Source organism: Mauremys mutica, chromosome 15 (assembly GCF_020497125.1).
Source record: "Mauremys mutica isolate MM-2020 ecotype Southern chromosome 15, ASM2049712v1, whole genome shotgun sequence".
Lineage (NCBI taxonomy): Eukaryota > Metazoa > Chordata > Testudines > Geoemydidae > Mauremys > Mauremys mutica.
In genome coordinates, this window is record NC_059086.1 from 17,240,929 (window position 1) to 17,255,196 (window position 14,268).

Consider the following 14,268-nt stretch of genomic DNA (forward strand, 5'->3'; position numbering starts at 1 on the left):
ACTGGGGTCAGAGGAGACACATCCCCAGCTGGTGTAAATCAGTGTAGTTCCACTGGAGTCAATGCTGGTTTACGCCAGCTGAGGATCTGGCCCTGTAGAGAGCTGAAAAGAAAGTTGGTCCGAGCTTGGCCAAGGTCTGTGTGTGTGAGGAATCTGCCCTGCTGGTTTGCTTCTTCAGCAAAACATGAATCAGGAAGGTTTTCCCTGTCTGTTAAGGTTGTCCCTGAAGAGGGACCTCAGAAAAATGGAAATTTTATCTCTAGTACTAACCACACGGCACCTTTCTGTTTCCAGCGCCTAGTCCCAGCAGCCAGGAGATCTGCTCAGCTCCCGGTGAGTCCATCTGTCTGTCTGTCCCCAGATACGCTCACCCCTCTTTCTATCTAGCTATCTTGATAGAAAAGGCTTCCAGCTACAGAAGATTATTGTTAATTACTATCATTACTGTGGCCCCAGACATCCCACTCAGGGATCACAGCCCCATCACACCAAGCCCTGCACCACCCTATATGAGGCTGTGGTTCCTGCCCCCGAAGAGCTGACAGTCTCCAATCTGACATCATCCCCCTGGTACCCTGTGCTGAAATAAGAGCCTGCTCCAGGGGTATTGCACAGACCCTGCAGCCCTGGAGCAGGTACGGTACGTCCACTCTGCAAGTAGAGGCCCATGGCTGGCTCATGCTGTGTAAACAGCCCCGTAGCCTGAACCTTGCGAGTCCGAGTCAGCTGGTGCGGGTCAGCTGCAGGTTTCTGATTCCAGTGTAGATATACCCCTGCAACCAGCTTCCTTTAGCAAACTGCTCCCTGGGCTCCATCTGAAATGGACAGGGCTCCACCGACAGCCACACTGATGGCTCTGACATATTCTCCTTTCCAGGTGCTCTCCGTGCCCCTACTCTCTACATGAGCCAGACATCCACCCAGCCGGGGGTCTCCGTGTGGCTCCAGTGCTCCATGATCTCAAGTGCCCCTGTCACCCGCGTCATGTTCTGTAAGGACGGGGAGGAGGTTTTGTCCCAGACTGGCTCAGAAGAGGAGGTTGCCTACAACTATGTTCACGTGGTGTCCAGGGGTAGCACCGGGAATTACTCCTGCAGGTACGAGATAAAGGACGGCAACAACCAGGTGACCAGATCCCAGCTCAGCCCTGCCCAGCACCTCAGCATCACTGGTAAGAAGGGGGGTGATCAACACAGCAAGTGCAATTGTCCATGCAATGGCAGTGAGAGAATCCAGATGCAGATAGCTCAGCGACGGGAGTGCCAGGCAGAAGTTGGTTGTTATCCTCTGTGTGCACCAACCCGTAGCTGCAGACATGATGTCTGTCGCTGGAAGGTGCGTCCCTGCAGAGGCTGCAGACGTCTCAATTCTCTTTGCCCTTGTCCCACAGGCAGCACGAGCAGCAGCGGAGGAGCAGAGGAGCCGACCCCCACAGGTAACGGGCTATTGTTCTGTCACACCCTGATTATCAGAGCCCGGCTCTGTGCCCCCAGCTCTGACCTCAAGGCATAAAGTCTGGGCCAAACTCACCTTGAAGTGGGTAACTCCTCGGCCTGCAGCGCAGTAATCCCTGGATCGGCTGGGCTCTGCTGGTACAATTCCCCCAGGGCAGAGGGGCAGCACAGCCCCCGGCATTGCTTACGTCCCACTTCCACCCTCTCCTGAGGACACAGCTGGTGCCAAGGCCTTGTGCTGCCCCTGTGGCCAGGGCGGGTCACCCCTGCGGTGAACTACCAGCCACACTGGAGAGGGGCGAGAGGGTCTGGGCTGCTGTGTCTGTCACTGGCTTTTCTGAGGCCTTTGCACAGAGTCCCAGTGCAGCCTGAGCAAACCTGGGCCGTTCCTTGCTCCTCCGACCCCTCAGGGCTGTGCTGGGCAAAGGGAGGAGCCTCCCCAACAGCCTCCATCACTTAGGCCTCCTGCGAGGGGAACGTGCCCCCTGCAGTGTGATCCCCCCATACAGTTAGCTCCTCAAGCCATCCCCTGATTACCTGAGCTCTCCCAATCATACCCTGAACATCTAAGCACCCAGATCATTTCCATCATCTGATCTCTGCAAAACATCCCTCAAACACAGCCTCCAGTCCATTCCCCGAACATCTGAAACCCCCGCCTATCCCCAACATCTGATCTCCCCCAACCATGAGCTCCCCAATCATCCACCAAATAGTTGACCTCCCCTGACCCTCTGAGCTCCTCCAAACATCCCCTGTCCAGCTGCTCTGCAGAGCTGACTCCATTCCAGTGTGAAATGTGCCCAGCCACCGTCCCAGAACAATCCACTTCTTCATCAATTATACCCTGCAAATCTGCTCTGCCTTGTGCTCCTGACAGATTTCCCTTGAGGCCCTCTACTGTTTGGCTTCCCACATAGCTGGTGATGTCTATTCACAAGACATTCTTTCATCTTTTGCCTGGTTCCCCCTCTTGCTTAGTCGTAGAATCATAGAATATCAGGGTTGGAAGGAACCTCAGGAGGTATCTAGTCCAACCCCCTGCTCAAAGCAGAACCAATCCCCAGACAGATTTCTGCCCCAGATCCCTAAATGGCTCCCTTAAGGCTTCAATTCACAACCCTGGGTTTAGCAGGCCAATGCTCAAACCACTGAGCTATCCCTCCCCCTACTTCACACTGATTGTGGCTCCCACCTCCTCAGAGGTCACTTCTGGGTGCTCTTTCTCAACTGCCTTGTGTTCTTCCCCATCTGGCCGTGCCCTGGTACCCGCCTCCCAGTAGGAACAGCAGAATGAGCAGGGATGCAGAAGGGACCAGGATAGAGGGAAGGCACCTGGTGTTCTTCTCTCAGCAGGGACAGCAGACTCTGCAGGAGCCCAGAATAGGAAGCAGGGGCAGTCAGGGCAGAAATGACTGGGGATGGAGGACAGGACAGGGGGAGACTAAGCAGGTGGAGAGGCCAGTGCAGTACCGTGGTTGCTGTTCTCTGAAATTCACCTTTGTGCAGAGGGTCCAACTCGAGGCCCAGATTCTGTTTATGTCCCCTTAACCCCAAAGGGTGAATTTCCCCCTGGGGCAGCTGGGTCATTCTCACCAGGGACTGGAGACCAGGATGGAGGAAAAAGGGTAAGGCTCATCCAACATCTACAGACCCCATGGACTGAAAGAGGGACTGGCTGGAGTTTCCTACCAAGAGGAGCAGATGGGGGCAGATTGGAGCAGAGAGAGAGACCAGAGTTTCTCTTCTGCTGAATTCAGACAGGGCTAAGGGAGCAGGTAGGATCTGGGAGCAACTGCAAATTGTCCCCTCCTTACCTAGGAGTAGAAGCCACTAGGCTAGAGAGCTGAAGGGAAAGGGGGTTCCCAGCTCAGCCAAGTTTTGCGTGCATGAGGAATCTGCCATGTTCCAGATCTAATGTCTTGCCCCATTTGCTTCTTCACCAAAACACAAATTAGGAATTTATTTCCCTGTTTATTAAAGGCAGTTTTTGTCCCTGAAGAGGGACCTCAGACAAGGGAGAGATTTTAACTCCAGCACTAACCACATCGAACCTTTCTATTCACAGCGCTGAGTACCAGCATCCAGGAGATCTGCTCAGCTCCCGGTGAGTCCGTCTGTCTGTCTGTCCCCACATACACTCATGCCAGAAGGGTTTGTATTGATAGAAAAGGCTTCCAGCTACAGAAGATTATTATTAATTATTATGATTACTGTGGCCCCAGATGCCCTCTCAGGGATCAGGGCCCCATCGCGCCAGGTTTTGCACCCCCCTATGTGAGGCTCTGATCCCTGCCCCCGAAGAGCTGACACTCTCAGATCTGACATTATCCCCCAGTACCCAGAAATGCTGAAATAAGAGCCTGCTCCAGACACATTGCGTAGACCCTGCAGCAGGCAGAGTGCTTCTACACTGCAGTTAGACACCCACAGCTGGCTTGTGCTGTGCAAACAGTCCCATAGCCCAAGACCCGCCATCTTGAGTCAGCTGGCATGGGTCAGCCATGGGGATTTGATTGCAGTGTAGACCTACTCTGAGCAGCTGTGAGCTGCTTCCACAGTAACCAGCTTCCCTTGACAAACTGCTCCCTGGCTCCCCCACTAAATGGGCACCACCAACAGCCTCACTGACAGCTCTGACCCATTTCCCTTCCCAGGCCCTCGCCGAGCCCCCCATCTCTACCTGAGCCCGACGTCTGCCCGGCCAGGTGACTCCATGCGGCTCCAGTGCTCCGTATTCTCCCAGGTTCTGGTGACCCGCATCGTCTTCTGCAAGGATGGGGAGGAGGTTTCATCGCAGACAGTCTCAGAGGAGAAGGTAATCTACAGCTGGAACCACACAGTATCCAGCGGCAGCTCCGGGAATTACTCCTGCGGGTACGAAACCAAGGACACAGACAACCGGGTGAGCAGATCCCAGCTCAGCCCTGCCAAGCAGTTCAGCGTTACTGGTAAGAGTGATGAATGGCAGAGTGAGTACAATCGTTCATACAATGGCTGGGAGATAATCCAGAGAAACATAGCTGAGTGACAGGGTGATGGGCAGAAGTAGGTTGTCTCCATGCGCACCAGATGGAGACACGACTGTGGGTATTGTTAAGGGCAGCACAGCCAAGCACATAAATCTCGCACATTCCCTCTGAAAGGCAATGAGAGAAACTAGATGGGACTGGGGTTTGCTGAATTCAATACTTTTGCCGTATTCCCAGCACTGCCTCAAGTGACCATCTGTCACCACATTGATCTGTACAAGGAGTGAATGACAGTTTCACCTGTACCATAGAGGCAGCACCTGGGGCAGTGAAGAGCACAGAGAAGTTAACACTCAATGGAAGAGCTGGGCCTAGATTGCAGGGTCTCCTGGCTTGTAGCTGAGAGTCACCCCCGGGGTCCAGGACGCCGAGTGAGGAGTCCAGGCCCACACCCACGGCTTCTACGCAGGGTGACAGGGCTGCCAAATGCCCATGATGTGTGTGACACTTGGCAGGTCTGACAGAGCCAGGGGGAGCCCCTTTGGGGAGGTTTCCATTCAGGGAACTGTAATGTCCCATTTGACTGGAGCAGGGGGCTGAGTTCAGCCATCACAGCCGCGTTTCTCACACACTGAGTGTCACCTGGAGGCTCTGACAGGCCCAGATTCTCCTTGTCCCCATTGCACAGGCCAGCCGAGCAGCAGCGGGGAGGAGTCAGACCCCAGAGCTCACGGAGACGCTCTTGTGCCAGACCCCGGGCATCCAACCCCAGCCCTGTCCCCCCAGCTCTCCCCTTCCCCAAACTCACCCCTGGATTAACTCCTCTGCTTCCAGCAGTTACACCGGGGGAGACCCAGCTCTCTGCAGTGAACCCGGCCTGTGCAGAGGGGCCAGCCCCAGGGCCAGGCAGCACTTAACTCCCCTGGACCCTCAGCACTGGGCGTGAGCAGGGCCCAGACCTGGTGCTGCCCCAGGCTCAGGGGCGGCTGGGGATTGTCGCCCGTGCACACAGCCTGTCACCCAATCCGCTCTGCCCACCGGGTGAGCCCCGGGCTGTCTGAAGGGTGCAGGGGTCTCCAGCACATTCAGGCTCCCGAGGGTGCTCCACAGAGAAGAGCATCTGAATGGGGGGACAGGGAAATCCTGGCTCAGGGCTTCCTGGGGCATTTTCACCCCCATGGAGTTTCAACCTAAGTGCCAGGTGCCAGGGATCAGTGAAATGTTGGTTTGTTAAATGGACAGTGACGTCCTCGCTAAGTCTGCAGTGGGGAAACTCAGTGTGAAACTCAGAGCAAGAGAGTCCAGGGACAGGTGATGTAATCTGGCAGAGCCATATGGACTCCAATGGAGGAATGCCAGTTTACAGCACCTGGAGATCTACGTCCAGTGACTCCAGTAGTGTGATGCTCATTTACACCCATGAGAAATCTGGCCCCAGTGGCTGACAGAGCAGCTCTGTCTGTCTCTGGTAGGCCAGTCCCTGCAGAGGCTGCAGGTGTCTCTCCCACACAGTGCAATTCTCTTTGCCCTTGTCCCACAGGCAGCGCGAGCAGCAGTGGAGGAGCGGAGAAGCCGACCCCCACAGGTAACGGGCTATTGCTCTGTCACACCCTGATTATCAAAGCCCGGCTCTGTGCCCCCAGCTCTGGCCTCAGGGCATAAAGCCTGGGCCACACTCATCCTGGGGGCAGTAACTCCTCAGCCTGCAGCGCAGTCACCCCTAGTACGAACTGGGCTCTGCCAGTGCAATTCCCCCAGGACAGAAGGGTAGAAAAGCCCCATGGCATTGCTTACGTCCCACTGTCACCCTTTTCTGAGGACACAGCTGGTGCCAAGGCCTCGTGCTGCCCTCTGCCCAGGGTGGGGTCGCCTCCATGATGAACTGCCAGCCACACTGGAGAGGGGCGATAGGGTCTGGGCTGCTGTGTCTGTCACAAGCTTTTGTGAGGCCTTTTAACAGAATCCGGGTGTAGCCTGAGCAAACTGCGGCAAGAGTGACCCAGTGCTGGGGCAAAGGGTGGACTCTCCCCAAGAAGCGCCATCACTTAGGGCTCCCGTCAGGAAAACGTGCCCCCTGCAGTATGATCCCCCCTTAGATCTAGGCTCCGCGAGCTCACACGGGGTCCCCATTACAGAGCTGCTGCTCTGTGTCCATCACTGGCACTGCAGTCTCACATGCTGCTTTGCACACGGCCATCACCATGTCCCTTTCCATGTTAAAGGGCCGGCTATGTCCCTCGCCATCTGGACCACCCGCTGTGCCCTGGTCCTGCTCCTCCTGGTGTCTGCACCTGTCATCACCTTCATGATGGAGAAACGGGGCCTGCCCATCCTGTGGAGCTGGAGGAGACTTGTGGTGGGAGCAGCAGCATTTTGCAGGAGGAGGCAAAGGGAGATCCCCACTGACCAGCTGTGAGCAGGAGGGAGGGTGGGGAGGGGGCTCTGAGTGTGTGTTGGGGAGATGCCATTGGTCAGTGCTGCAGAATAGGCCCCTGCTTTAACAGTTTTTGCCCAGGTAACTCCTCCAGCCTCCTTCAGTCCCCTCCCTTCCCCCATCAGGGAGGTTGTCAGTCACTGACTAGAGTTGCCAAATTTCTATTCGCTGAAAACACGACCCCTGAGTCCCCGCCCCTGCCCGCCTCTTCCCCTGAAGCCCCGCCCCTTCTCTGCCTTTTCCCTAGACCCTGTTCCCCTCCCCCTGTACTCGGCTCTGTCCTGCCTCCCTCCATCCCTCTCTGCTCTCCCCACACTCCTCATTGCTGGATGTCTCCTCCTCCCCACAACCTGCTGGGCTGCATCTGCTCCAGGGCTGGGCTGGCAGCTGCAGCAGCCTGATGCAGAGCCTGCCTGGAGGTAGGAGGGGGCCCTGACTGAGCAGGGGCTGATGTGGATTGGTGAGCCATTGCCTCCTTCCTGTTGTGTATTTGGTTGTCATGGTTTTTGTTCCTATGGCAACTGAGTTAGATTATTAGGTGATAGCCCAGCCAGCTTCGGCTGGTTGGGTGAGCTCTGTGTCTGTAAATAAAATGGTAGTTTTGTTAGCTGTCTGCTCTCTGGTCTCAAGTGATTTCTTCCTAAATCAGCTGCCCCCAAGGATATAACAAATGGTGATGATGGATGGGATTCCGGTGCTGCTCCAGTAACAGAAGGAAGTAGAAGTCAAGGTAAAGAACAAACAAACAAAAAACCTGCTTGTTTGCACTGACTGTGAAAGTGACACTAAAAATCATGGCTACTCTGACCAGGCCATTGGAACCTTTTGATGAGAATATAGAGCAGTGGCATGTGTATACTGAGCATTTTGAGCTTTTTGTTATTGCAAATGACATTACAGAAGCGAATAAATAAAAAAAAAAGAAGGTGCCAATATTCTTAAGTGTTGTAGGGGCTAAAACCTACTCCCTGCTGCGCAGCTTACTACACCCTGTTAAGCCTGAGACTAAATCTTACAGTGACATTGTGGAAATCCTGGGGTCCCATTTTTCCCCAAAACCACTGGTAATTGCTGAAAGATATAGGTTCCACAAAAGAGACCAAAAGGAAGATGAAACAGTTGTACAATTTGTAGCAATTTTAAAAAAGCTAGCAGAACACTGTGAATTTAAAGAGATGTTAAATGATGCCCTGCGTGACAGGTTAGTGTGTGGTCTCTACAGTGAAGCTATACGGAAGCGCGTACTGACAGAGGCTCAGCTTACCTTACAGAAGGCTGTTGATATTGCTGTCTCCATGGAACTGGCTACAAGGGAGGCGCAATACAAGAACTGACCCACAAAACTATACAGAGTCAAGAATGTTACCGCTGTGGTAAGCCGAGTCACCAGGCATCAGAATGCTGGTGTAAAGACCTGGTGTGTCGACACTGTGGCAAAAAGGGACACATTGAGTGTGGCTGTAAACAAAAGAAAAAGAGGCCTGTTGTCTTGCCGACAAAAAGAGGAACCCTGCATACCCTAGAGCAGACCCAGGATGATCAAGGTGACACCTCCTCACAAGAGGAAGTGCCACTGCATGTTTTGTCTTTGGCAGTGGGCTCACATGAATACTGGGTAACCCCGTTGTTGGATGGCAAACCTATAGGCATGGAACTGGACACCGGTGCAGCCATCTCGCTGGTCTCCGAGACTGTGTATAAAGAAAAGCTACAGCATCTTCCGCTTAAGGCAACAAAAACTGTTCTGAAGATGTATACGGGAGAAGCTGTGCTCATGTTGGGCACTACTGATGTTAAGGTGGAGCTCAATGGACAGGCTGCTAAATTGCCACTGTTTGTGGTGAGAGGTAACTACCCAGCCTTAATGGGTAGTAGGTCTTGGCTTGGGAAGATTCAACTGAACTGGGCAGAAGTTCACCGGATGACTAAAGAAGAAACCAGTCTAACCCCTCTACTAAGGAAACATGCTGCTGTTTTTGGAGATGATTTGGGAAGTATGAAGGGAATCACTGTGACCTTGAACATTAAACCTGACAGTCCACCAAAATATCTGAAAGCCCGAACTGTGCCATATGCCATCAGGCCAAAAGTTGAAGCAGACCAGGAGTGTCTGGTCACCAATGGAGTCCTAATACCAATTACCCATAGCTCATGGGCCACTCCTATCATTCCAATAGTGAAGAAAGATGGCTCTATCCGAATTTGCGGTGATTTTAAAATCACTGTCAACCCAGTGTTGTGTGCAGAGCAATACTCGCTTCCTCGCATCGATGACCTCTTTGCAGGCCTGGCTGAGGGACAAAAGTTCAGTAAGATTGCTGAGTCAAGCATATTTACAGATGCACGTCGATGAAAAATCCCAAGAGCTGTTGACTATTGTGACTCATAAGGGGCTTTATCGATACTGTCACCTACCCTTCGGAATAACGTCTGCTCCCGCCCTGTTCCAGAGGGCTATGGACCAGATCTTGTGTGGCTTGTCAGGAGTTCAGTGCTATCTGGATGATATCCTGGTCACTGGAAGAAATGAAGAGGATCACTTAAAGAATTTAGAGGCTACCCTACAAAGACTGGAAGAGTATGGCCTACGAGTTAGCAAAGACAAATGTGAATTCTTCAAGCCGTCTGTTGAATATTTGGGACACATCATTGATTCTGCAGGTCTTCATAAGGCCCCTGCAAAAGTTAAAGCTATTGTGGAGGCTCCCCCACCTCGAAATGTAAACCAACTGCGCTAATTTCTAGGACTATTGAACTATTATGGAAAGTTCATCTCACAGTTAGCCACACTGCTAAAACCACTTCATGAGCTCCTTGGGCAGAACAAGGCCTGGAAGTGGACTGAAGCCTGTGATGTTGCATTTAACAAAGCTAAGGATGCATTGCTAAATTCTGAAGTTCTAACGCACTTTGATCCATCCTTACCCCTACAATTGGCCTGTGATGCCTCCCCTTATGGAGTGGGAGCAGTCGTGTCACACATTATGCCTTCGGGAGAAGAGAGACCTATTGCTTTTGCTTCACGCACTCAAAGCAAAGCAGAACCTAACTACGCCCAAATCGAATGTGAGGTATTAGGAATTGATTTTGGAATTGGGAAGTTTCATCAGTACCTGTCTGGGCGAAAGTTTACTCTTCTCACAGACCATCGACCTCTGACTTCAATTTTTGGACCCTACACAGGCATTCCCCCATTAGCTGCTAGTCGTATGCAACGTTGGGCATTGTTACTTTCAGCACACACCTATGACATCAAATATCGGAAATCCACTCTGCACGGCAATGCAGATGGCCTCTCAAGGTTGCCTTTGCCGGTCAAACATCAAGATAGTGCCCAAAAGGAAATCTTCTACTTTGAACAGGTAGAGAATACACCCATCACTGCTACTCAGATAAAGAAGGCAACTCACGTTGACCCAGTATTGTCCCAAGTTATGGACCTGGTTATGCATGGAAAATCTCGACAAACCTCTCCGGTCTCACCTGACCTTGTTACCTACATGTCCAGGAGGACGGAGTTATCGGTCCAATCTGGTTGTTTGTTGTGGGGGAGACGTGTCATTATTCCACCACCACTGAGCTCACAGATGTTAGAACAGCTCCATTCCGGTCACTGTGGAATAGTGCGCATGAAGGAAATTGCACGAAGCTATTTTTGGTGGCCTGGATTGGATAGTGCTATTGAAGAGAAGGCAAAAGCTTGTATGTCATGTCAGGGTGTGAGGAATGCACCCCAGTGGGCACCCCTACACCCATGGGACTGGCCTGAAAACCCGTGGCAACGTATTCACATTGACTTCACTGGCCCCCTTGAAGGAAGCATGTTCTTGGTGGCAGTAGATGCCCATTCTAAATGGCCAGAAGTCTCTATAATGCAGTCCACTACTGCAGAGTGTACTATCCAAAAACTACGAGGACTCTTTAGTCGTTTTGGTCTGCCAGAACAACTTGTGAGCAACAACGGACCGCAGTTCGTCTCTCAGGAGTTTCAAAATTTTATGATGGCAAATGGGATACACCACATCACGTCAGCACCATATCATCCATCCACCAATGGATTAGCTGAAAGATTTGTGCAGACAATGAAACACGCTTTGAAATCAGCAAGGGGACAACACTCCATTCCAAAGTGTCTGGATACCTTCTTACTTTCCTACAGAAACACACCTCATGCTACGACCCAGGCATCCCCGGCCTTTCTAATGATGGGACGACAGCTGCGCACTTGCTTTGATCTGCTGAAACCTTCTGAACCCTGACAAATTTGTGCAACATCAGCAGCAACATCAAGTCATCAGACGGGCACCCAGAGCAAAAGAGCGAACCTTTAGCCTGGGACAGCCAGTTTTGGCTCAGAATTATACTTCCAGACCTAAATGGGTTCCTGCCACAATCATCACTCAAATCGGACCTGTTTCCTACACAGTCCGGACTGCAGAGAATCTTACCTGGCGGTGTCATGTAGATCAGCTGTTGCCAGATCATGCCAGTCCTCAGGACACATCTGCAGTTGAGGGATCTGACTTCACCTCTTCTGGTGAGACACCGAATCATGAATCACCTGTTCCTGACTGTTCTCCTCCATTACTGCCGACGGCTGAGATACCCCTTTGCCCAGCACGAGCTGATACCACCGCCTCACCTGTTCGTGCTGCGGACCCTGAGCCCATGGTACTTTCGGGTGCAACAACACCAGAAGTTCACCGTAATCCACCTAGAGACAGAAGGCCTCCTCATCGTCTGGATCTTTAGCTAAGGCGAACCCACAGTTATGGGGCAAAATAATCCCCAGGATTTAGCCAGGAATGGAGGCAGTCTACCCTGCTTCTCTAATATAGTGTGTGTTTTATTTAGGGATGTTCTTATTAGGGGGGGGAGGAATATGTTGTATATTTGGTTGTCATGGTTTTTGTTCCTATGGCAACTGAGTTAGATTATTAGGGGATAGCCCAGCCAGCTTCGGCCGGTTGGGTGAGCTCTGTGTCTGTAAATAAAATGGTAGTTTTGTTAGCTGTCTGCTGTCTGGCCTCAAGTGATTTCTTCCTAAACCAGCTACCCCCAAGGATATAACACTTCCTTCCGCCCCGCAATAACCAGACCATCAGGGTCCAGTCAGTACAGCTGACTGGGCACTGCCAGTTCCCCTTTTTGACCGGACTTTCCAGATGAAAACTGGGTACCTGGCAACTCTGCCCTGCAGCCTGCAGACCTCTGCTCACTCCCAGCCAGGCCAGGGCCACACCGAGCTCTGTCAGATCTTAGCCCTGCCATGAACTGTCCCAGCCAAACAGCCCAGCCCAGCTCCTTCCTTCTGAACAAATAATCCCTCCTTCCAGAGAAGCTGCACATTTGGGGTTAAGGCTGGGCTCACAGTTAAGTCACCAAGCTGACAGTGCTGGGAGATTGGGCTTCAAGTCCCAGCTCTGCTACAGAGTCCTCGGGCCTGTCACTTCATCTCTCTGGGCTTCAGTTCCCCATCTGTAAAATGGGGACAATAATTCTGCTGTGTCTGAGGGCTGAATTTTCAAAGCCCCTAAGGGATTTAGGAGCACAAGTGTGTGACTGTGCTTTGTGCTCACTTCCTTGTGCTCCTAAATCCCTCAAGTGCTTTTGAAAATCTTCCCTTAGATTGTGAACTCTTCCAGGCAGGAGCTGTCTCTCACTAAGGGTGTGTCTGCAGAAGGAAATCGACCAGCAGAACTATTGTGTAAATAATCACTGCAGTGATCTCGGGATAAGCCCCTGTGGGTACATCCTTATTCTGGAATTAGAGAGCCTTGGTCAGGGTTAATTTACACCATTTTCACTATGAGGTAAACGGGAAAATGCCCCTCAGACACTTGAGTAAGAGAGTCCCCAGGAGATGCACCCTATGGCACACATATCCAGGCCAGCCCCCCGGCAGTGACTGACATCTCCCCATGTACGCCCAGTTCCCCCACCCCTGCAATGATTTACATCTCCGCCAGCTGCTCCTTGTGCAGAAAAACCCTTAGTGAGAGACAATCCCCACCCAGGAGAGCTCACAATCTAAGGGAAGATTTTCTAAAGCACTTGTGAGAGATTTAGGAGCACAAGGCCGTGGGCACAGAGCACAGTCGTGTACAAGTGCTCCTAAATCCCTTAGGGCTTTGAAAATGCCATGGAGACAAGGCAGAATTATTATCCCCATTTCACAGATGGGAGCTGAGGTGCAGAGAGATGAAGTGACAGGCCAGGAGGTGGGGCTGGGCGAGTGGATGAGATTCTGGCTCGCTAGTCCAGCATGCCTGGCATGGAGGGGCAGGGCGTTGGGGTGTTTGGAGGTGGACGTGTGGCAGACTCTGTCCCCTCAGGCACAGCATAATGTAGCAGCCTGCCTCCGTATTTGTTCCCATTGTTGTTACTGAATTGTTCCCACTTTTAGTGAATTCAACCCAGGAGCATAAAAGAGGTGTAAATGTTTTAAAGATCCTTTGCATTGCTAGAGTGGTGTAAAGGGGCTGTATTGTAAATGGCAGCATGACCTTATGGTGCTTTAGTGATTAGAACAGCCCTCACTTGCTCTTCAGTTGCCTATGATGTAATACTGAGCATATGGCTGCATGTATTTGTGTATTTATAACTATTAATAATAAGCCAATCAGCTTTCTACCTTGTTTCTCTGGTACCATGGTGCTCCCCTTATTTCTTTGTTCTGAACTCATGGTACCAAACAGTGAGATGGCAACACCCAGGTCTGTGTTAGGCTGGAATAATCATATGTCTTGTCCTCTTCCTTTGACATTTGAATACAGACCTGTAAGAGTAACTCCCTGCCTGTTGCTATGATAAAACACTCACATGTCCTGGTCCTGGCAGTTTTCCTATTTATAAGCCAAAGCTTCCTTCAGTGAATGCAAAATGTGCTCAGATACTTAGCACAAGTGAACAGGAATAGGCCAAATTATGCTACATAATTTTTTTTAATATTTGTGTTTATACTATTTATGCTTAATGCATACTAATATATACAGCGAGGATTGTACATATTATTAATAGGTGAGATATAGATTCTAGCCAGCATACAGTGGAAGCAGCACCCTACTGGAGTTTCTTCTGTCTCCAGCGGCTGCTTGGGATTCAGATATTAGCCTGTGAGCTCTTTGGGGCTGGGGCTGTCATTCGCTCGCTGTTTGTACACTGCCAGGCACAATGGGGTCCTGACCCAGTTGGTCTCTAGGCGCTACCACAATAGAAATGTTACGTCATAACAGTGCAGAGTGTCTGAGTGAAAGGTCCCATCTTCTGTTAATTATTTGGGTTTCTCTTGTTAGTTTCCTTGGTGTTTATTTTCTGATCAGTGTAAAGTTCCCAGCAGGGGAGTCACAGGATGACTGGCCAGAGAACAGTGACTGGGGTTAATCTGTGGGTGGGTGTAGGGGGGATT

The 14,268-nt window shown here is 51.5% G+C and overlaps 1 long non-coding RNA gene across 2 annotated transcripts; it reads right to left on the minus strand.

The window, feature by feature from the left end:
- Positions 1-2,672: 2,672 nt before the first annotated feature.
- On the minus strand, positions 2,673-11,368 carry LOC123350477. Of its 2 annotated transcripts, none has more exons than XR_006573768.1 (3): positions 11,309-11,368; positions 4,138-4,325; positions 2,673-3,635 (listed from the first exon to the last, which is right to left on the minus strand). It is a non-coding gene; the product is annotated as an uncharacterized LOC123350477 (long non-coding RNA). The 2 variants fall into 2 exon arrangements; XR_006573767.1 differs by lacking the exon at positions 11,309-11,368 and adding an exon at positions 7,211-7,322.
- Between the last annotated feature and the right edge of the window lie 2,900 nt (positions 11,369-14,268).